The 23,132-nt window shown below is 46.7% G+C and overlaps 1 protein-coding gene across 2 annotated transcripts in view; it reads right to left on the bottom strand.

Annotated features, from left to right (window-relative positions):
- PLXNA2 (plexin A2) overlaps positions 1–23,132 on the bottom strand; it is a 452,864-nt gene that overhangs the window by 226,914 nt on the left and 202,818 nt on the right. For both annotated transcript variants that reach the window (XM_065038658.1, XM_065038660.1), the window contains 3 exons: positions 9,567–9,738; positions 7,545–7,663; positions 5,516–5,665 (listed from right to left, as the gene is read on the bottom strand). The gene's annotated coding sequence lies outside the window, so the exon portion shown is untranslated. The remainder of the gene's footprint in view (positions 1–5,515; positions 5,666–7,544; positions 7,664–9,566; positions 9,739–23,132) is intronic.

Genomic DNA, 23,132 nt, shown 5'->3' with positions numbered 1-23,132 from the left:
AGTACCTGATCAGATTGCTTTTCCTTGCAAGTTTCTTTCTTCTCTTGAGCTCTCCGAGATCAAATCTTGACTTTATCAGATGCATCTACTCTCTCGCATGCTTCAGCAATATACTTCTTTTCAAACCAGTGGTTCAGTCATTCCTGCTTTGCCACTAATATAAACTGTTTTGATTATATTGCTTATTTATGATGTTGTTCTTGCGCTATGGTTGGCTGTAACTACTGGTATGAATAATTTCTCTGACAACGTTTAAAATTAATTTTCCTTGAAAGTATCTAAATGCAACTTTGGGAATGAAAGCCCAGCCTCACAAGTTTGATTACATGATGGACTGATCAAGAACCTCTGAACTCCACCCCAGCCCAGGCGTTTCACAAATGTGTAGATTTTTGAGGCCAAAATAGCCTGAAATTTTTGCATCTAAACTCCTGTCCAAACTGCCCGTAGACTTCCATCCTCTCTCACCATTTCTTTGAAGTTATAATCTATAGCCAGAAAACCAGATGAACATGAGAAGCAAAACTCCAGCAGATCACGGACAAGTGATCTTCACCAAGTCATCTCTGTCCCCCATGTCTCAATTTTCCGATGTGTAAAACGGTCCTTTCTCTCCCCGGTACGGCACATTGACATTTGTAAATGAAAGCAAGTAACATCCTGCTCCTGCAAACCTCTTTTGTCCCCTTCCAGCCTGGTCTGGACACTCTCTGCTCCCAGCCACCAAACAAGCTCTCAGCCCATCACACTCAAAATGAGGCCAAGGTTTTGTTCTCCAGCGGACATGCTGTAATTAATAAATTACTCAGCGGAAGAGAAAGCGGGAGGAAAGCGGCGTTATGGCATCTTTTGCTGCCAGGCTGACCCAGGGAAGGAGCTGGGAGCAGACTCACCGGCTGTCGCAGCCAGCAGCGTTCCCGCTGCAACGCCGGCCATGCAACATGGCTTGAGATGCACAAAAATTACCAGCAAAAAAACCCACAGCACTCAAATACTTAAATCGCTTTCCTTTAGGAAAAAAAAAAGGGCAAGAAAGAAATAGCAAAGTAGAAATATCGTAATTGCATTTCACGGCACACACCATTATGCAAAAGTGTATTTAACCTGGATGCTCCAGGGTCACTCCCCTCTGTAAGAATTTGCATGGAAAGGAGTTTGGTTCACCCGAAGTCAAAGGGTAACTTGGCCTCACCATGCAAATGTATTTAAATGAAATGTATCCGAAGCTGCGAAATTATATTCACAGGAAATAAAGTCCGTTGCCTGCAAGTGGGTGCTTTGTACTCTTGATTGAAAATTGTTTTTGTGTGACAGAGAAGGTGCTTAAGAGAACACAAAAAGATAATCATTCAGTGAGTTAGAAAATTACTCCAACCTCTAGACCATATCAAACTAAATATAAGCCAAACAAACTATGGCAAATGAATGAATAAGTTAAATACAAGATTAGAAAACGCAGTTGCGGAGCCTGGGTGCTCTGTAGCCACCATGATGCACGTGCACGTGGGCGCCGGAGCCGCTCTCCTCCCTGGGAAGCTGCTGCAGACACAACACTGCAAATTCGGGTTCTTTTGGTGGTTTTAGCCACGGTGAAAGCCCCAGGCTGCAGGATGGGTTCAGCACAACCAGAAGGAACGCACAGGGAAAGAGGAAAATAGTCTTGAGCGCGGGGATTTCAAGGCAGAACCAGCTGATGTTTGTCTCAGCTCAGAGGTGAGGACAGACAGGAGCTCCAGCTGGAAGCAATGATGTCCTGCTCCAGGACCCCATCCCTACCCTGGCATCCCTGATAATATTAGCAGAAAAGCACATGGTGATGAATGAGATAACTGATCTAGGCCCAGCCTTTTGGGTCACACGGCAGGACTGAAGGGCCCATGATCCATTTAGTGTCCGGTCACAGAATCCCAGAGTGTCAGGGGTTGGAAGGGCCCTGGAAAGCTCATCCAGTGCAATCCCCCCATGGAGCAGGAACACCCAGATGAGGTTACACAGGAATGTGTCCAGGCGGGTTGGAATGTCTGCACAGAAGGAGACTCCACAACCCCCCTGGGCAGCCTGGGCCAGGCTCTGCCACCCTCACCCCAACAAGTTTCTTCTCAAAATTAAGTGGAACCTCCTGTGTTCCACTTTGAACCCATTACCCCTTGTCCTGTCACTGGCTGTCACCAGAAGAGCCTGGCTCCATCCTCCTGACACTCCCCCTTTCCATACTGATCCCCAGGAAGGAGTCCCCCCTCAGTCTCCTCTTGTCCAGCTCCAGAGCCCCAGCTCCCTCAGCCTTTCCTCACACGGGAGATGCTCCACTCCCTTCAGCATCTTGGTGGCTGCGCTGGACTCTCTCCAGCAGTTCCCTGTCCTGCTGGAACTGAGGGGCCACAACTGGACACAATATTCCAGGTGTGGTCTCCCCAGGGCAGAGCAGAGGGGCAGGAGAACCTCTCTCGACCCCTGCTCTGCGGAGTGTAACCGTGCTCCTGTTAGTCCTATTGCAACCGCCAAAGGTACCATAAAACATCCTCCTGCTGCTCCCTGTGCTTCACAAGATGTGCTGTGGGCGTAGGAGCCCGGAGCAGATGGGAGGAGGACACGGACCTGCCCGGGCTCGGTGCTCCCGTGTTTTCAGGTCCCGAATCCCATCGCGCTCCTCTGTGCACCACAACCCACACCATCTCCTCCCTGGCTACACACAGTCCGGAGCCCTGGCCCACAACAGCCCAAAAGCCTGGATGTTTGTGACTTTTCCTACTGAGCGAGGTTAACCGAACTGCTGACTTAGCTGTGAATTGCTCCACATCTCATAAATTACCAGCCCTCACAAGCCATCTCATGAGAAATGCTGAGGATAAGGAATATCTACGATAAACAGCTAGAAATAAATAATCACTAAAAACAACATATAGTATAGATGGAGTGAAGATATAAACACAGAGACAAGCTTAACTTCTGTTCCCTCATGCAAAGGAATATCAAAAATAAACAGAAAGAGGACATATCTAAGGAAAGTAAAGCATAATTCAAAGCGTGTTGAATTCAAGAGAAAGCTCGCGCTCTGCTCCAGCAGCTTTGAGCCAGACGGGATGATAAAGGAAAAGACACCAGAACCTGGGCTGGGATAAAAACATGCGCCAGATGCCACATTTCTTCTGGTATCTGCCGGGTTGGTTGGTCAGGGATGATGGATGGCAGAGGAGGAGCCAAGAGCGATGACAAGGTCTGCTGGCTCGGGGCCAGGGGCTCTCACAAATTTGGCTGCGATTACAGGCAAACGCTGGTGCAGCAACTGGGGTAACTTGTCTACTCCAGCCTGATTATCAGCACAAAAATCCCCGAATGAAGAAAAAAACAAACCCACAATCTCTATTGCACGCTTGTGTGTAGCACTAATCATCTGTCAAAGGAGATGACAACATTCTTGATTAGAAAATTAGAAAGAAAGAAGGTATTGGGGAAGATTTATTCAGCTCTGTTTGTCCAGACTTCCCACAGTTTGCTGAACATTTACCTAATATTAAGGAAACGTTCCCTAACAGGTGGTGCCTGTGTATTAAAATGCCACCCAAAAGGGAGTGTAGGGGAACTGGTTGAGGATCCACATCATTATTGGTTAGATGCTGGAAACAATATTAATGCACATAAACACTGATCAGAGCAGACACTGAAATCAATGTGTAGATGCCTCGCTAACTGGAACAGGGCGACGGGGGCTCCCCAAAACCAACAGACCCGGGAGGGAGAACACAGAACTGCCCAAACCTGGCACTTAGAGCTGCAATGTTGCTGCAATTGATGTGCACAGCGGAGACGAGCACAAAACCTACGAAAAAAAGCCAGCTAAAATTAAATGTACACCTCTAATACCCTCTTCATTAGCACAAAGCCATTAGATCATCCATTTCTGTCAACAAAACATCGAGACAAACTGATCTCTGTTTTTATATTTATGCTCTGAAGGAAATGAAAGCTGTCTAAAAAGCTTTTAACTTCTCAAATAAAACAGCTACCAATTTCTGACCAGCTAATATCAATAATTCTAGGTCTAAATGTCCCCACAGAAAAACCCTCCTATTTTGTTTTAAGCATTTCATTTTGCAAATAGATTGTTTACTTCAATAAAAGCTACAGAGGAAGTAAAGAGTAAAGATTAGAATAGACATTTAAATTAAGCTGTAACTATTTGATGTCCAATCAGTCCATAATAATGAGAATCTGCAGCTTCAGGAACTGTAGCACATACAGTTGCTGAGGTTACGAGTCCTTACGCTTCAGACTATGAAATGATGGAGGTCAGGAAGCAATTTTCTTGCATATATTGCTGACAGGCTACAGACACTGCAGGAATTTCTGCATATTTTTTGAAACATCAGTTATAAGTCACTGTCAAGAAGAAGATCCCAGACAAGGTAGATATTACTTTTTATATAAATGAATTTCAAAAGAAGAGCCTTCTCCAGCTCTCGCTGTCACAAAAGTCCTACCAGAGGCCAAAAACCTACAAAAAACCAGATTGCTGAACTAACTAGATGCTTACAGAGCAGCTGACCTGTTTTCCACCAAGCAGAGCTCAGAAACGGGAGGTACATGACCAACTTTAGCTTTATAAGTTCAAGGCTACACACGCTCCCGTCTCCTCCAGGGAATTACATCACTCAGATGGCTTCGCGATACGAAGCTTTAAAAACCAGCCGAGCCCACGGCTCTCCATGGGCTGCAGCAAAGGCGAACCGTAAAAGCAACTGAACATGGTGTAAATGAGGAGCAGGTTCCTGCAGCCTGGTGTGCCCGGCAGCAAACGGCCGGTGCAGGCCCTGCACAGCCCCTCCGGCGGCTCCAGCTTCGGGAAATGGCATCTCGGCATCCCCGCATCCCTACATCTCTGCATCCCCACATGCCTGCATCCCTACATCCCTCCATCCCTACATCGCTCCATCTCTACATCTCTTCATCCCCATATCCCTGTATCCCTACATCCCTGCATCCCTACATCCTTGCAAGCCTGCATCCCCACATCTCTGCATCCCCACATCTCTGCATCCCCGTATCTCTGCATCCCTGCATGCCTGCATCCCCACATCTCTGCATCCCCATATCTCTGCATCCCTGCATGCCTGCATCCCCACATCTCTGCATCCCTGCATGCCTGCATCCCCACATCTCTGCATCCCTGCATGCCCAAATCTCTGCATCCCTCCATCTCTGCATCCTCACATCTCTGCATCCCCGCATCCCCACATCTCTGCATCACTCCGTCTCTGCATCCCTGCATGCCTGCATCCCCACATCTCCGCATCCCCATATCTCTGCATCCCTGCATCCCCAAATCTCTGCATCCCTCCACCTCTGCATCCCCACATCTCCGCATCACTCCGTCTCTGCATCCCTGCATGCCTGCATGCCTGCATCCCTACATCCCTGCACCCCTGCATCCATGTATCCCTGCATCCCTACATCCCCACATCCCTGCATCCCCACATCCCCATCCCCATCCAGCTCCGCGGCAGCGGGCGGCACTCACCCCTGGGAACAACAGCCTTCCTCACCGCGGTACAAGGTTGTCCACATGTGTCCGTGACCCTCAGCGGTTCTGCCATAAGGATCTACTGGCCTCCAGCAGCCTCTGCCACGGGCAGCCCCTGGGCAAAGGCTGAAGACGACCTACAACCAGCTGGGAAGGAAAACGCTGGGGTTTATACCTGTGAGCGTGGCTGTTTCTTTTTGAACAAAATAAACTGTATCACTAGAGTGGAAAAAACGACTATACTCTTACTTTATACCAGCATCGCCTACTTGTGTTGTTATTTGGGAATAATTTATAGCAGTACTTCCAGTGATGCGCTGGGACAGCGTGTGCCTGTGTCCTGCCAGCACCTACCCAGAGCACAAACCCCGATACAGCCCTCGCAGTCCTCATGGAAATGGGAATTTAAATTGCACCACCAAGAATGGGGATACGTTTTTGCAAGAAAAAGAATAACGGTTTGTAAAAATAAATCTCTCTTCAAAGTGAAGTGAGTCATTCAGAGCAGCCTCTCCAACATGACAAACAGCTCCTACAGCAAAACAAAGAGTAGATCATTCAGTCTCATTACCAAGACTGAATGTACTCTGAATGTACTAAGAGGCACTTATGATTTATGCCTGTAAAAATCAATTGCATTTTATTGATTACCAAGATTAAGAAAAGAGAAGAAAGTTTGGTTAAACTTGGGGAATGGTTATATTTTCAGGTCTGGAATACTGACAGCTCCCACGCTGCCAGACAAACTGATCAGAAGTGTGGGCAAGGGGTTTATATGCAGAGCTGAACGTTTCATATGGCAATAACAAAGGAGTTAACTTCATCTTTGCACCCACTAAATTCCTGTCAAATAAATCACAAAGTCAAAAGCAAGGTCATCTATGATAACAAGATGGCAGAAATTCACCCAGCTGCGTAGAGAGAGGAAAAAAAGGAGAAAAAAAGAGATTTTGGCAGTTTTGGTTTGCGTTTATAGTATTTAAGCACTTAGAAGCCTGATTCATAATTGGTGCCAGATGCTCTCAATACACATAGAAAAAGACAGTCTTTGTTCTGATAAATTCATACTCTAAAAAAAGCCAGATAGTCCAAAGCTGTGGAAGGGAGAAGGATGGTTTCCCTGTTTGATAGAGGTGATGGTACAGGGGGTCCCGAGGCCATGGGGACCGGTTGGGACACATGTGGACAGGCTGGGCAGAGCGAGCCAGGAGCCCCCGCGGTTCCCTTGTGTTCATTTTGCTCCAAGGTGGCTGCTTGCTTGTTAGTTGTTAATGTAGAAAGTTTACTATCGTACAACAGACGTCTCAATGATCGGCCCCCGCTATCTAAATTAAATCTCGCTGCTATAAAATTCCGGGTTTCTCACACAATTTCTGCTCCTGAAAACGGCTTCTAATGTGGAGCAGAGTCCCACGAACAGTATGAACTACAAGGTCACAGCATTCAGTGAGTGGAAAAAAACCCAGCAAAACAGGAGATTAAGTATTAATTTCAGGGCAAAGCTCCATTTATTTGAGATTACTCTATGCTGTATGTATGTAATACCATGTTTCAGTAATTAAAGGCAGGCTGATTTATACAGCTGCAAGATGCAGAGGAGATGTTGTTACTGGGCTGGGTACAGTTGGCTCCAGCAAAGCAAACTCAATTGGAACCGCTGGTCCCAGGGAGATGCTTTTTGGCTTGGCCCGGTGTCCTGGCCAAATTCCAGCGCAGACGATCTCCCTGCCCATCTCACTTGCAGCTGACACATCCGCGGGGTTGGGGACATGCCACTCTGTCCTGACCCGAGTGTGGCATCGCTCTGCGCTGCCAAAGATCGGGGACAGCTACAGCCAGAGGCGGCTGCAACCCTGGCAGCAGAGAGGCTGTTCAGCAGGGTGATGAACGGTAAAATCCGCACTAAATACACGCTGACCTCCGCAAGGCAAGCAGAGGAAAGCAGAACTGCCCACCTCCGGCCACCTCTAATACTTCCCCCGTTTCACCACGATGCTTTTGTCTTTGGGGGCTCCTCTGTACCTACCGAACGCCTGGACCTCAGGGGTGAAGAGCTCTGGGCACAATCCAGCGACCACCATGTTATTCTGACTTGTGATGCGCCACGAGCAGCTGGGACATGGAGCTGGGGCATCCAAGGCACGGCTGGAAAAGAGGATTTATGCTGGGGATCAGACAGAAGGGGCCAATGGAACATCGCAACACAAATCTCTGATTCAGCCCCCATGGATCCTCATGTCTGGGACTGTGTGCAGCATCTTCTTTCATTTGTTTTATTTTTAAAGAGCTGCGCATCACGCCACCATGAAGAATATTGTTTGTGATCCTTCAGCTGGCAGATCCCAGCCCAGCGGATCCCTGTGGGGACAAACAGCTGCTGCCTCACACCCTGTTGCGTCTCAGTGATGGGTGAAACAAGTCCCTGGTGCATCCTGTGCGAGGCACAGAGGGGACTTCGTGACAAGGCATCTCGGAGAAATTACTGAATATTGCATGTATACAAGGGCCGTTAAAATTGAAAACAAATTGCAAACAACATTTTCGTGTTTGTGCGTTTTGCAAGTTCAGAAGCAGTCAATTCTATTTGCATAACATATTGGACATTTTTCACATCACGTTTTGCATATAAAGTGCTTCTCGGTGTAATATCATGGACATAATAGCCATTCAAGTGGTGTGGATGCTCACGTAAAGCTCACTGAAAACGTAACAGATACACAGCCTGATGAACTGAGAACAGGCTACTCTGCAGTGAGTAAATTATCCAACAGAGAAATGACTCGTTCATTTGGAACCAAAATGATAATACATCACTTATTTAATCAAATGTGCCATCTACTGACCCAGGTACATCAACTAATGATTCCGGTGGACCCCCCCAGTGGGAGAGGGGAATCACCCGCTGGAAATGTTGGCTGTACAAGGCCAAGGTGTTCATCTCTTCAACTTGATATGGCAATCACAACCTCTTTTATTACCAAAGCTAAAAGCAAGACTTTAAATGCTGGTGGCATATTGGTACGTCTAGGAAAAATACACAAAGATATGATAACGGAATTAAGGAAGATTGCCAGGACATAAGGCAATCTCGAAATATTAAAACACATTTCCCTTGAGTGCGTGTTGTTCCAAGGCTGTGGGGCAACCTGCGTTTTTCCATTTAAAAACTTTCAATGGTGATTATTAAGTGAAGACACCAGCTGCTGGGGCTGTCATGCTGATTCCGCTTTTCCCGTTAGCTTTTGACCTCAGAAATGCTCAATTTTGGTGCATGAGGCTTACGTACGAGTTTACACAGCGCCTTATGAAGACACAAGCTTGAACTGAACTAATTCCCTGCAGGTTGGGTGCTTTCTCTAACACATCACTATTTTAAATAGTACTTCTTTTCCACGTTTCTCATAACTTGATAAAACTGCTGTACAGTCTGAACATCTCTTTTAACTTACCAAAGCAACTTGATACCAAATGTCCCATGCACAGGTTTAGGTTCAAAGAACTAGCTTGTCAATGTGTCTGGCTTGGGAGCAGGAATGATACACACGGGTGGAAAATGTACAGAGATATTTTTTCATCTCTCTTTCATTTACTTAGCTGTTCCACATCTCAGCATTCACGTTGATTAACATCACCTGCTGAAGTTAATTAAAGTATATAGGATGTAATAAGACTAATATGTTTGAGTCCTATCAATCACAGAAGCCGGTGAGTCAATATTTGAAATGAATATATCTCAGAGGGGAAAATGCTCAACATGGATCTGAAATCAAAGGAGGAGAGAGGGATTGCATGGTACAGGCTACTTTGATAAGCGTGTTTGGGTGATAACACGAGCGCATCGCTGCAAATGTCCTGTTCCAACGGGCTGATAAACGTGGCCTGTGCTCGGGCTCATTTGAAAGCCTCATGGTGCATTTTTAGGATATCATAGACTAGTCACAAAGCTGCAGCTAAGCCTGGAACTTGGGGAGTCAAGGGCATCTGGGGGAATTAAGCCTTTCAAATGTCTCGCCTGGTGATACTTCCCAAGGAATAGCCAATACTTCACCTCTCTCAGCATCTGGCATCTCCCCGCACGCCAAAGCTCGCGCCAAAAGCCGTCCCGCGGTTCCCAGCACAGAGAAAAGCTCAGCGAGCGGTGACACTGGGTCATCCCGAACCAAACCCAGCTCTTCTCTTCCTCTCCTCCGGCTCACTGCGAATTGATTGACCATGAAAACCTGTAAGAAAGAAGAGCAGCGAGACTGTAGAGAAAGGATCAATCCTGGCATGGGTTTGATACGTTCTGCACACTCATCTTCTGGGTTCAGCATCTTTACAACTACTGGGAGGGATGTGGAGCTTAGGAGAGGGTTTTGCAAGTGCAGCGACATGGTTTAACTAGCCCAAGTTTTGTGTACATCGCTGTCTTGTGTACATGTCTGAGTTACAGAGCTCTTTCTGCATAAAATATTTAAATACAATTTTATCAGCCATTCAAATCATTAGCTACAAAGATCCAGACTTAACGTACAGCGAGGACACCGTGCATTAATATTTATCACACTTGATTTGTTTAAGGAAATACATAGAGCTTTTTGGCGCAGGCAATTTCTATGGAATCAAACTGTGAAAGACATTAATCACTGTCAATGATGTGTGTAGGGTACACAGAGCCTATGGAAATGAAAGGATAAATAAATACACATTGTGTAAGGCTTTAAAAACCGGAGAGCGCTGTCGGATAGGAATCAGAATTAGGTGGCTGTGGTGGGGAACCTGCTCTGGCAGAGAACACGGCAGGCGATGCCGACGGCTCCGTCTGGCGATGCTGCTGATGGATGCAGGACAGCGCGACACGCGGCGATGGTTCCTTTGGGACATGGACAGCGGGGCGGTTGTCACCCACCGGCAGATGCTGACGGAGCCCAGGTGTCCCCAGAAAAGGGGGACAAACACAGGTGGATTCACCGAGGTCAGGGGAGACGGGCTGTGTTCACCCTGTGTGCGTGGAGGATGATAAATGAAGTTATAACGTCCATTTGCAAACTGAGATGAATTGAACATTGTGTGATGAGGCTCGCTTCCGCTTCGGTACCCAGAACAGAACGTGGTTTCAGTGGCTTTGTGCTGTAATAACGATAATCTGCTCAGGAGTCTGCCCAGCCTTCAAAGCAGAAAATGCCACCCTAATCCAAATGACCCATCAGCACCAGGTAAATACCTTCAGGTGTTTCCACTGATTTGCCAGGAAGAAAAGAAGGGGGAGTCGTTTACACTGGTGAAAGGCTGGGGGCTTAGGTCAGCCCAGAGGTAATTAGCTCCTCTGTGCTTGTGAATGAGTTTATGCCCATTATTTTTCTTTCGCAGGAAATGACCAAAAGATGCCCGGCCAAGCTGTCACACCTGTGACCGTCACCGCTGCTGTGATTTTTGGCAAAACAGACAGAATATGCCACTGGAGGGTGTGAACCAGACCCTCAGCACCAGGAGGGGCCCGAGATGGGGTCTTTGCAAACAAGCTTTTTTTAAGCAAACCCTCTGCAATGCAGTAATTTTGGTGCATTTGCAACTGCGAATAAAGCTCTGCCTGTGCAGAATGACCACCGAAATACTGTGTTGTCTCCACAGCAATTTTCTAAGGGGCTAAGGAGGAATTAGAAACACTTTCATCCTTCCATCAGAGAGTTTATTTTCTCCTTTGCTGCCTTTTCTCCCCCAGGGAAAGATTTCTTTCTTGCCCTGCAAAGGATTTAGTACGAAACCCTTTATTTTTCTGGAGCCAGCAAGAGACAGTCAGAAGCGAGAAGGGGTCAAAGAAATGATGGCTGCTGGCCTCTTTTGTTCTGAGCCAGTGGCTTAGGAGGGAACAGATAACAAACAGATGAGGGACCTCCACACTCTGAGCCCGACTTTGCTCTAAGGTTCAGATTAATTTGGATAAAAATAATTTTCACTCTCTGTTCAGTTTCTAACACTTCCCGAGCTCACGGAATTAAATGGAAATGAAAAGCCCAAGTAAGGTGAGAAAGGCTCTTTCTGCACCTGGTGGGGACGATCCCAGAAGGAAGTTTTGGAAATGTTGTCAAAACCATGGAGAAGGTGAGACTTCCGGCTCGACGCTCAGCTCCAGGTGAGGTTCTGATGAACAACTGAGTCTTCAGTTCGGTCTTTAGAAAGCAGCGTAAGGGAAAGGGACCTGGGGGTCCTGGGGACAGCAGGGTGACCATGAGCCAGCACTGGGCCCTTGTGGCCAGGAAGCCAATGGTACCTGGGGTGGGTTAGAAGGGGGTGGTCAGTAGGTCAGAGAGGTTCTCCTGCCCCTCTGCTCTGCCCTGGGGAGACCACACCTGGAATATTGTGTCCAGTTGTGGCCCCTCAGTTCCAGCAGGACAGGGAACTGCTGCAGAGAGTCCAGCGCAGCCACCAAGATGCTGAAGGGAGTGGAGCATCTCCCGTGTGAGGAAAGGCTGAGGGAGCTGGGGCTCTGGAGCTGGACAAGAGGACACTGAGGGGGGACTCATTCATGTTAACAGATATCTAAAGGGGGAGTGTCAGGAGGATGGAGCCAGGCTCTTCTCGGTGACAACCAGTGACAGGACAAGGGGTAATGGGTGCAAACTGGAACACAGGAGGTACCACTTAAATCTGAGAAGAAACTTGTTCCTGGTGAGGGTGGCAGAGCCTGGCCCAGGCTGCCCAGGGGGGTTGTGGAGTCTCCTTCTGTGCAGACATTCCAACCCGCCTGGACACCTTCCTGTGTAACCTCATCTGGGTGTTCCTGCTCCATGGGGGGATTGCACTGGATGAGCTTGCCAGGGCCCTTCCAACCCCTGACACTCTGGGATTCTGTGATTCTTTTGAGACCCATCCTGCAAACTCCAAGTCCATTGCAATAACACCATCACTAAACATTGCAAAGTTCCTCCTGCTCTTAAGATTTACAATGCTGATTTCCCCCCCGCTTGCCCAGCTGAGGTCAGGCATGCAAGTCACAACAATAACCACGCAGGGAGACAATTCCGGTGACTAAACTAACACGATCTGTCAGCGTTGGGCCGAGAAAAGTCTCCTGTCAGAGTCGTCGATTCATGTTGTTCCGTCCATGTGTCCCCACGATAGTGATGCTCTGGCAGCTCCAGACCAGCTTTTTGGTGGCAGCGCCTCCCTGTGACACCGATTGGTGTGTTTTAAGAGAATGGGAAACTGCTGCCAGACTGCAGCACAGTCCTGCTGGCGAGCAACCTCATTTTATGGCTTTAGGGCACTTGCTCCTGCTGCCCTACACCCTGTCTGTAAATCATACTCGGAGAAAAATTCATACTGGTTTTATGCAGTAACTCATCAATTACTAGAGCCTGTATTTTAGATATATTCCTCCATTTTTCTACAAAGCTTTCAAGAGATGGATTAATTAATCAAATTAAATAAAGCTCTCACGGACTTTCATGATAGTCATGAGCACTGTGCAACTTTGGAAGTGAGATTTGGTATGAAAGTAAAGGAAAAACTACTGTAACACTTCATGTGCTATTTCTAGTGACATATTTATGTAGTTTTTGAATAATGTTGACAGAAAGACAGGAACCGGACACCGCGATGGGAGCAGCTGCTCCTCGCCCGCGGCCAAGCACGGAACCGCTGCAACATCTGGACAGTTATGAAACATGAAACAGCCTTAATCTGGAACCAACACCATTGCTAAGGGGTGTCAGAGTTTTTAAGAAAACAGAGCAGACTTGGCCTTTGTAGGAAAAAAAAACCCCACAAACCTGCAAACGGACACTAAGTGATGCAAAATTAAATCGACTTGTTGTGTATCGACCTTGACTTTAAGGTGACCAGATCCAATTAATGATCGTTAATGTGGCTACAGGCAGCCTGGAGTGACCTTCTCAAGAACCACGTGAACCTGGAGATAAGCGAAATAAAATGCAGGATTGCAGTCATTTAGCCAAACAGCACAGAAAACTGATGCCAAAAAGTGCGTTACAGAGCAAAAGCTGTTTGGGAGATCTTGGAAATACGTTTCTGAATAGCAGGTAAACCAGGAGTATGTTTCAAGAGTTTAAATGACTCTCACTAACTCCTTAAATGGGGAAGAGCGTCTGGAGTTTTAATAACGTGCCCAGAGGAGCAGGAAGAAGTAAGATTTAAGAAAACTTGAATCAAATCTGACTTTCATTTCAACTTGCATATGATCAGGGAGGAGGGGATGCTTTGCAGTTCAGGTATGAGGAAGGTGGTAAAAAAATAAATCTGAAGTGCCCTAAAAACTCAATTTTTAAAGCAATGCTGTCTTAGGGAAGATAAAATCCATTTGGCTCCCATGGAGATTTGGACTTTGTAAGGACCCCATGCTCTTTTGAAGGTTTGGGGCTGGATTCGCCGGGGTGCAAAGCGATGCCAAGGGAGGTTAATGGGAGCTTTGCGGTGTTCGGATCTGGAGCAGTGTAGAACAGCGACGATGAAAGGAATTTACTTCAAGCCTTTAAATCAAGCCAGGGCAGGATTGCCTCTTAAATATCTGCTTTAGTTCAAGCCATGAGACGCAAGCTTGATTCACAAACAACCGGCTGAAACCCTATAGCCCGTGCTAGCTGGGGGAAGGCTAATTGATCATAATGATCCCTTAAGAGGTGGAAATCTAAGAGTGGGTAACTATCACTCTGGTTCCTAATGGCAAGGTGTGCGTGCCATTAAAACACCCTTTGTGCGAGCCACTTTGCTCCCGTCTGAGTGGTTATGCTATACTAATCACCGCAGTAAATAAAAACCCCGGGTGGTAATTTCCAGAGCCGTGTAAAGGTGTTCATGGAAAATGAGCACTCTGCTGGCCCACGCCAGGCTTTTCCTTTCTTTTTGTCTTGTTGAAGACTGGAGGTTTTTACAGAACAAGCTTTTCCCTTCGAAAACATCAAGAAAAAGCCACATCCCTCCAGCTGTTGAGTTAAACAGAGTGTTATTCAAATTACGTAGGGGAAAAAAATGTCATAACATAATGAGAATCAAATGCTGGCTTCAGGCGCCTTCAGATGCGAGGACTTTAAAAACAACAATAGCAACAAAACAGTTCAATCTTTTATCTGCCAGTAGAAAATGGTCATTTAAATAAACATTAACTAAGCTGGGGAACATTGATGTTGTGGTAGTAATTTGCTTCTGATAGACAAGCTACTTAAAGTCTTACTCTTTTTGATAGGTGGGACTTTTAGAGAAACAGTTGGTGTATTAAAGCGATAACTGCTCCTTTCCCTTTGCTGTTTCGCTCCGATTGTGCCGGGGTCTGGAGCGGGACCTTCCCTGGGAAAGGGGAATGGGCACCTCGTCGGGTGCTGGAGATCGAGACAGCCGGTCAAGGTGTTCCATTGTCTCATTTGGTCAGTGTTTCTATGCAGGGAGTCAATCCTCCACACCTATTTTTGTTTTTGCACAGTGCAGTGTGCAAACACGGTGGATTGTGGCCACAGGATGCGGCCGGGGAGCCCCAGGCGCACCCAGAGGACCAGAGGCTGAAAGCCAAGCGCAGAGCATCCCGCATCCCACCGAGCATCCCTCAAAACGGATCCAAAGGCAGGACCTGTGGTGTGATGGGGGAACGCACACGCTGCGCGATTCCTGCTTTCAGGCCAACTATGTTTTTTGTCTCTGAAATCAAGAACAGCAAGCGAAGGCGGACACCGAACGCATGGGAACGGCAGCTGACAGCGGGACTGAAAGCAACGCAGTTCTCGCAAACAAAGAACAGTCAAGACGGTTAAGCGGCCCCACAAGGAAGGAAAGAAATTACTAATATCATTAATTTGATTTGCAGCAGCTACTTGAAGTCTAACCACAGGCAAGGAAGCCACTGAGTCAGCTCTGCGCAGCACAGAATCAAAAGGGAACCTCAGCACAAACATCTTACTCAAAAATCACAGGGAAAGGCTTTTCACAGTACTTGGAGTGTTTAAACAAACTGCTCGGAGGCTACCAAGGGCTGAGCCTTCCTAACAAGCCCCGGCACAGAACCTCCAGCCACGACACACGCAGCTCTCTCCGAAATCAAGTCCTGAATTTGAAGGAATATGCAATAGGAAAAGAACAAAAGGATCCTTTGATGTGTTCAACCACATGATGTTGAGCAAAAATGCAAATGCTCTCTCATGCTAGAGAACACTTATCAATATTAAGGCATACACGGAGGAGAAGAAAGAAGGAAGAACAAAATACAACACTTAACAAGAGGGTAATTTAGCCTGTTGGCAAGCACTTTAAGTCTGGTTCATGAAAAATTACTTGCACAATTGTTTTGCAGGGTTTCTGGGCTTTTATGCATAAATCACAGTATTGATTCAACGCGAGTATCAGACTTACTCAGGTGTACAACTGCATGTGGGCAGAGTTAAAGCAAGAAAGGATTTAAGTGTGGAAATTGGAGAGGAAAAAACCATCCCCCCTGTTGCTCCTACAAGCTCGGCTGCGATTGTCAAACAGCTGGAACGCTGGTGGATTGTTAATTAAAACATGGTGGTGACCACCTTCTGCAGCCGTCTCGGGAGAACATCCAGGCTGCACATAACTACCAAGCTCAATTGTATTTTAATCCACCCATTTTTTCCCCCTTTGTGGCTGCATTTTCTCTTGTTTTAATAGAGAGAAGACAAAAAGAGAGGGCCCTGGAAGCCCAGGGATGGCCAAGTGAAAGAGAGAAAAAAAATCAATTAAATGTTACAAATTACAACAAATATTGCAGTCGGGGTGAGGAAGGGGAGGGAGAGAAGTGTCAGGAATAACCTGTGAGGGCTTGTTTCATGGTGTTCCTATTTGCTGGCCACGTTTCTGCGTCTTAAAATAGAGGGAAGGGTTCCTGGGGTGCTGCCATATGCAGAGCGGTGGTCACGGAGCAGGGTCAGCGAGGATGCTGCGCACTCAGAACACGGGAAAACAACAAGGCAAAGCCTTGGAAATTAAAATAGACACAAAGAACCTGTATCACTTGCACAGACATGCAGTGATTTCATCGCTTTCTATCCTGATTCATCCCTCAATATTTTCTGCACAAGCACATTGTATTTGGTATTTGAAGATGTTCAGGGGGTCACAGCCCCACGGTCTGGTAAATTCTGTTCTTTGTCCCTTTGTCCAATAGAATGGGGATGGAAAACAAAGCCTAAAGAAGTTCAGGATGAACCTATACACTGTTAAAACTTGGAGTTTCAGAGCCGTTTTGCTTGTACCACAGAGGAACGTGGACAACACAGCGCTAACTGCCCTCTCCGATGAAGACTTATTTCCAATCTGATTCCACTCATCTTGCTGCCACTACTATTGTTATTTACTCAACAACTGAAGACAATAACGTGGTCACACCAAGGAGCCGCACAACGTTCCTGTTTGCAGACACCCCAGGTTACTCCTGCATTCAGTTATTCCCATTCCAGCCTGGTTTTCCCATCTTCCCATTCACCAGACACAAAACTTGAGGAGTTTTCTCAAGTCAACTAAAGCCGCAGAGCAAATACGTTCCAATCGTCGTGTCAAACCCCAGCCCCTGGTTCCTTCTCTCCAAACCCGGCTTGTGCTGATCACGATCAGCCGCTTGGATGGGAGAAGATCAGGTTTTATGCAAGAAGCTTTAAACCCATCATCCAGCTCTTGTTTTAAGTATGTCTCTTGCACTACAAATCTTAATAAATATTAATTAAACGTTCAGGCCATCCTAACTTGATTTGATCCATTTGCTTCTTTCCAATTAAATAAAAAGGGGGGTAGAGTAAGGGAATTATTTGTATTATTATTATTATAATAAAAAATAGCTATCTGTGCCAGCGTCTTAAATCAAATTAATCATGTTCTTCTTGTTCCAAGGTTAGAGCGACATTAAGTTTCACTCGATACCTGGCCACACTCAATCAGTTTTGCAGTGGCTGCAGCAGGATGGGAGGTTGAAACAGCCCGTGATGCAGCGCTGACACCACCTTCCATCCTCCCTGCAACAAAACCAGGCGTTTATTCAGCACTTGTGATAAAGGGCTCGCTGAGGGATCCAGAAACGTTAATCCACCACCATCACCCCCCGTGCAAGTGAGGATTGTCCTTACTTCACAGATGCACATGTTAATCACCTCCACGCCATAAAAATCACGCGCGTGGTTTAAGCAATGTATGTGTTTACTCCTGCTGGTTCAAGGACTGCATAGAGAAGCGTAAATTCCTATATGCTACATTAGTAAAATAAGGAATACCTCCAGGTCACCAGTTCTTTCCCAGCAAATACAGTATTGTTCACTCTGCTGCTTTGGTCAGTCACATATTAAATCACTCAAGACAGACAGAAATTTCCCCATTTCCCTTGGGAGGCTCTTTCACAAGCTGCTGGGTCTGAGTGTGAGAATTTTCCCCTTTATATTCACCCTTTTCTTTTCTTTTTTCCATTCCTATTGTGTTATCCGATTACACAGGGTTCCATCTCCTTCCCTCCTGGTTGGGTGCCTGAAGATGGATGGCGCAGAGCATCCCAGGATCAGCCTTAATCTGCACTAATCAAATGATGACAGCCCCTCTGAAAAGAGAAGTAATTACACAGTATAGATTGTATGTATCTCTTAGGAGATGAAGACTTGGATTTGATTATCTAAATTCTCCTTAATGCTTTATGATGAAGTTAAGGATGGATATTGCTTTGAAAGCGATTCAGCCAGAACTTCCCCTTCGAAAGAAAGGCCTGAAACATGACACAAATGATCAAGAAATGGTCAGGCTAAGGTTTCTGTTCACTAGTCCAAGACACAATGGGAGACACTGATTTGAGGTAGCTGGGAGTGCAGTAATATCCCATCGAACAGAAAAACCAAGGCTGAGCTGCCCAAACCCGGCCTCTCGGGTGGCAGAAAACTGAATTAATAGAAACGAATCTCACTGTCCTGGTTTTATTAAAAACAAGACCAGTTCTATTTTAGCAAATTTTCCTTTCAGATAAGTACCTTCTAAGTAACCGCGCTTTTCTGAGTTCAGCTACATTTTCGTGGACACCGCACTCCGAAGCTGATAAAGGTGACCAAGGGAATGCAGAAGAAGCGCCATGTTTGGATTTATTGCTGTAACAACCAATGATTCTGATAACGGGACATATTTGCAAGGAGGGGCAGACAGAACAGGTGACTAAAACCAACCAAGTATCCCATCCCACCCATGTCATTCACCCTATAGAAGTGGGAGATCACGAGGGTCTTGTTCTCTTCAACCATGGATGGCATCTGAAGAGGACCCTGTATTTAGTTATGTTTTCATTCTTGATCTTTGCTAACAAAAGGGAGAAACAATTGCAGTGAGTGACATCTATGGCGGCCACCTCAGCTGGCAACCCGAGGAGAATCAAATCAAATTGTCCCCATATGGGTCTGAGAGCGGCTGATCAGACAGTCCCTCGGCTCTGCTCCCCCACATACACACTTTTAGGATATTCTGGGGAAACTGAACCACAGAATCCCAGAATGTCAGGGGTTGGAAGGGCCCTGGAAATCTCATGCAGTGCAATCCCCCCATGGAGCAGGAACACCCAGATGAGGTTACACAGGAAGGTGTCCAGGCGGGTTGGAATGTCTGCACAGAAGGAGACTCCACAACCTCCCTGGGCAGCCTGGGCCAGGCTCTGCCACCCTCACCAGGAACAAGTTTCTTCTCAGATTTAAGTGGAACCTCCTGTGTTCCAGTTTGCACCCATTGCCCCTTGTCCTATCACTGGTTGTCACCGAGAAGAGCCTGGCTCCATCCTCCTGACACTCCCCCTTTAGATATCTGTAAAAATGAATGAGTCCCCCCTCAGTGTCCTCTTGTCCAGCTCCAGAGCCCCAGCTCCCTCAGCCTTTCCTCACACGGGAGATGCTCCACTCCCTTCAGCATCTTGGTGGCTGCGCTGGACTCTCTGCAGCAGTTCCCTGTCCTGCTGGAACTGAGGGGCCACAACTGGACACAAGATTCCAGGTGTGGTCTCCCCAGGGCAGAGCAGAGGGGCAGGAGAACCTCTCTCAACCTAAAGTTTTCACTGAGCATTTTCTGGCCTCCAAGTGAACTGTAGGTTATTTTCACAGCCCTTTTTCCGGACCTTTCCTTTGAACCGGTCCCTGCCAACAGCCAAGCACAGCCCCCAGAGCATCGCGGTTCCTGCACTCCTGCTACAGAGGCATTTTTCATGCATTTATTTGATCCTGGGTCCAGCCCCCTGCACAAGAGGCTTGTGGTGCTGAAGTCCAGCTGTTGAGCAGCCCCTGGCATGGAAAAGCTCATTCAGACAGGAGGTCATCGCTAATAACACCCGCCGGAGCGCTGCCCTCCCCTCCTCGCCATTACATCTTTAGCTGGCAGCTGGAAAGCAAGAGGTATATTTGGATCCTCTTTAAATATTGATCACAGCTTAAAACCAAAGTCTATCGATTTGCCTGCGAGTCTGTGCAGCCTCGATACTTTGCTGAATGTTTTCCTGGAGACGGGAGAAGGCTCCTTGAGTTATGATGTTAATAAGAGCAGCCCAGGAGGAGTCCCTGATGTTCAAACCGCAACTTCAGAGAGAACATTTTTCACTGGCAGGGGCCTCTGGACGCTCTGTGCTTCTTAATGTTTCTCTATCCGCTGTGCTGATGAGCCTTTAATATAAAAGCTTTGGAAAGGAGTTAACTGCAGCTCCCGCAGCTCTCGGAGACTCTTTCTGCTGTGATTTTAGGGCAAACAGCCATTTTAGAGCCACGCTGGCGCCGGGGCTCTCCCATTCCCCATCTCTCACACGCAGTCCCTGCTCCAGCACTCTACTTAGACGTGTAATTAACTACAAGCGTGTGAATTTTGGTTTTGGCATCATCAGGGAGGTATTTGCTGCCCCGAAGATGAGCAAGTGCTGCAGGGCTGGTGGTGCAGGGACACGCTGAGATGTCCCCATCCCACTCTGCACATGGGTGGGAGACCTCTGGTGCTCCTGATGCTACCGAAATCACAACACGGAGGGAAGAAGATAAAAGCAAACCCCACAGGGTTTATATATACATACCTACATATGCTTGTGCTTTAAACGCTACCAATAAGTAACAAAAAGAATCAGTTTTCCTCAATCCCTACCTAGCATAACCTGAAAGCAAATTAAGGTTTTTTGATAGCAATACTAAATCAGGCAGCAGCCCGATGGTACCGGCCACCTCCCTTTCAGATGGAGTGCGCTACCTTGCTATGAAGAGTATCAAATACATAGTGCTTTAGAGAAAAACACGCCAACCCCGTATGTCCCTCTGTTGTATGTGACAACTTGCACCGAACTCTGCAAGGGGGGGGATAAATCCTCCCTGTCCAACCCGCGTTTGGGCTGCCATGAAGCATGAGACTTGTTTAATCTGATTATTTAAGGGACAAATCTCTCCTGCACATCTGTGGCTGCTGAAGGTTCTCAAGGGAAGAGCCAAATTAAATTATGCCCTCGACAGTTTTATACATGGGAGTCCAAACCGCAGCCGCAGCACAAGGGCGCAGATCTGAGGCTTCAGCCCAATCCGACATGGTTTCACTGTTCTTAGAGCAAAGCGCTTGGGTTCTCCGTTGCTCATTTCCCCATCTGCAAAACAGGAATAATATCACTGATCTCCCTGGGAAATCCTGGGGATGGGCCCTGTGAAGGGCCACACGCCCTTGAGCGAATCATCCTGTTACAGACTAGAGTATTTTGGGGGTATTTTAGGAGCTGACGCTCAGCAATGTCAGTGATTTGTGAGTTTCTGTATTTGCGATGCAGCATTTCCTCACCCCGTTTGCAGGAGAGACTGAACTGCAAGGACAATCACATCCACTTCTGTTACCGATCCTAGGGCAGGATATTAGTTTTTGTAGAGAGAAACCGAGCCAAGGCTTCTCCTTTCTCATCAAATCCCTTTTGTTTTGTTTTTCTTCCTAAAATAACTTAGGGCTATTTAACAGAAGTGAAACCTCCGATAACTCTTCAGCAATTGTTGCAAGTCTGCAAAGAGCATCTTCTTATGCAGAATTTTCTGTTTCACCGGCTACTGCTTTTTGAGGACGGGAAAAGCTTTTTCCTTTGTTTTGTTTTATTTCTAAGAGGTCACTAAAGTTGACAAATCCAAATCATTGCCAACACAGAGTCATTCTGTTAAAAAATAATAATGACATCATTGGCCATAATCACATCCATCTTCCATCCTTTTTTCATTTGTCTGCAATAAGGAGGTTGCCAGCAAGAATTCTCCTTTTTGAAACAGGCTGTCTTAAATGAATTGTGAAGACTATTCTCAAAAGCAGATTGAAAATTAATTGCAACGCATCATTTTAAGGCATGTTTTCAGCAACCAGCCTGCAGAGCTAGACTGTGAGGTCTCTATCTAGTTAAAATACTGCATACTCTGTATATCAAGTATACCCACCGCCTGTCTTCGGGCAGGCTGTGCCTCAGCCCAGCACCCATCGCCCTGATTCTGCTCTGATACATTGAGAAAATATCACCAGGGATCCCCGGCCAGACCTCCCCGCTGCTGCCTGTCTCAACACTCAAATATCCCCTTATTCCTGCTTTGGAGCTGACAAAAGCCTTATTTTCTCAAGGAAATGATATCAGGAGCTGCTGTGCTTCCAGTCTCCCACCCAGGCAATGCTGGACCAGATGAAGGTTTTGGTCCTTCCACCCCGGGATGCTCCATCAGGCACCTGCATCTCCAACAGTCCCCAAACCCAAACGCATCTGGAAGAACAAGGTTTGCTAATATCTTCCCACTATGGACATCCAGCTTCTGATTTAAGGACTTTTTCACCCGAGTCAAACTCTTTTGTTTAATAAGCACTATTGACTTATTCTCCACGGATCTGCCCTGTACCTTTGGTCGGTACTCAGCGCTCTCCATCGACGGCCGCGGCAGCCGGTCCCATCCTGCACACGTAATTATGGACCGGCTGACAAGCGACTCCTTGCTGCTTGTTCTATACCTGCTGCCGGCGAATTTCCCTGGGTGCTCTCTTGTTCTTGCCATGAAAGAAACATAAACCCGAGCGCGGTTCCTGTTGCTCTTCCAGAGACAGGCTGTTGCTATTCCGAGGACATATTTACTGCTCTGTCTTACCAAGTTTGCTGGGTTTCATGCTTTTATGAAATATATTCAGCCACACTTGCGATTATACTCCAATATGTTCCCAACATACCGCGAAACTGTAGATGGTGGCAGAACAGGCTGATTTTTTAACATATCTTCAACATTTTTTTTTTCCCCTTCATTAAAGCAGAATAATTGTCACAGCATAATGTAGCTTAATGTCAAAATGTAACACAAGAGCCTATATCTCTTATCAAGATCATTACATTTTAAATCTATGGTCTGTGTTGAGTTTGTTTTTTCAATATATGCAAGGCAGCTTCGGGAGTTATATTATCATCTTCTTTTTCTTTCATTTCCAAGTGGGGTGGTGGGACAGAGCCCTTTGGGACCCACCTTCAGAAGGACCTTCAGGAGCTGCCGAGCTCCCGGCACCGGCCGTCTGCACGCCTGTGATTAAATGACACCGAAGGGAATACCTGTTAAAAGGTGATTTATCTTTCTGTAAATGACGCCTTGCAAGCAGCCCCATCCGAGAGCTGAGCAGCAGCCTAAAACAACCACTCGGAAATAAATTT

Source organism: Columba livia, chromosome 22 (assembly GCF_036013475.1).
Source record: "Columba livia isolate bColLiv1 breed racing homer chromosome 22, bColLiv1.pat.W.v2, whole genome shotgun sequence".
NCBI classification, from domain to species: domain Eukaryota; kingdom Metazoa; phylum Chordata; class Aves; order Columbiformes; family Columbidae; genus Columba; species Columba livia.
This window is presented reverse-complemented; position numbering and strand designations above follow the sequence as displayed.